Below are 1,298 nucleotides of genomic sequence, written 5' to 3'. Positions count from 1 at the left end.
GGTTGCGGGCTCAATCCCCAGTGTAGGGCGTGCAGGAGGCAGCCGATCAATGATTCTCTCTCATGATTGACGTTTCTATCTCTCTCTCCCTCTCCCTTCCTCTCTGAAATCAATAAAAATATATTTTAAAAGTAAGAACCATCAATAGATGCTAAAATCAGCGGACAAAATTCTAAGGGTAAATAAGGCATTTGCATGGCTTCAAAGTATCCCCTCACAAGACTCTTCCTAATTTCAAAGGAGAATCTGTAATTTTATAGTGGAGAAACTTGACGAATACCACTTTAGCCACGTGATCAAAGTTAACTATCTCCTTGCTGAAAGGCACTGACTGAGAAGGGCACAGTCCTTCCTGGGGTCCTCGTCTTGCCAAAAATGTAGACCCTCAATCTAATAATGTGAAAACAGTAGATAAACCCAAATTGAGGGACATTCTTCAAAATAACTGACCTGGACATTTCAGAAGTGTCAAGGTCATGAAAGTCAAAGAAAGACAGAGGAACTATCACAGGTTGAAAGAGATGAAGGAAACATGACAACAAAATGCAAGGCAGGACCCTGAACCTGCCTTAGATCCTGAACCTGAAAAAGAACATCAGTAGCAGAATTGGAAAAAGTTGAATGTCCACAGATTAGTTAGTAGAACTGTATCAATGTTAATTTCCTGATTTTAATAATTATACCATGGTTTTATAAGATGTTAATATTAGGAGAAGCTAGGTTAAGGTTATACATGAATTCTATTATTTTTGCAACTTTCCGTAAGTCTAAAAATATTTTAAGGGGAAAAAAAAGAACAGCAGTCACTGAGGTAGGGAGCAGCAGACATAGCTCCTTGAAGGGCTAGATAATGATGGTTAGAGCCCACGTCCTGACTTATACCCACCATATTGTTATGACATTCTTCCATCACCCAAGGGACTTTGATTCCTGCCCCCATTTTCTGCTTTCTGAAAGAGATACACTAACACCGATGGAGGGTTCCAAAATGGCCCTGCAGGGAGAGGGTGATCATCAATGGGGACTACTGCAGATGATGCCCAAGGACACAGTAGGCCTTGCTGTGCCTAGCTAAGCTGAGGCTGAAACAAAGGGGATGGTGTGCAGACCTTCTGCTTAGTGACTAAGATGCAGACTGCATGGGGGAGCTGTTTATTCCAGGCTAACTTAGCTGGGACAGCAGTGTAGACAGGCTGAGGCAGACCCCAAGATCTCTAGATTTCCCCTACAGCTCCCTAGGGTCTATGTTGTTAGTCTCAGAGAGTTGAGCTTACTTGGGTCATCTGGTATTCGAGTCC

This window comes from Eptesicus fuscus, chromosome 13 (genome assembly GCF_027574615.1).
Source record: "Eptesicus fuscus isolate TK198812 chromosome 13, DD_ASM_mEF_20220401, whole genome shotgun sequence".
NCBI lineage: Eukaryota > Metazoa > Chordata > Mammalia > Chiroptera > Vespertilionidae > Eptesicus > Eptesicus fuscus.
This window is presented reverse-complemented; position numbering follows the sequence as displayed.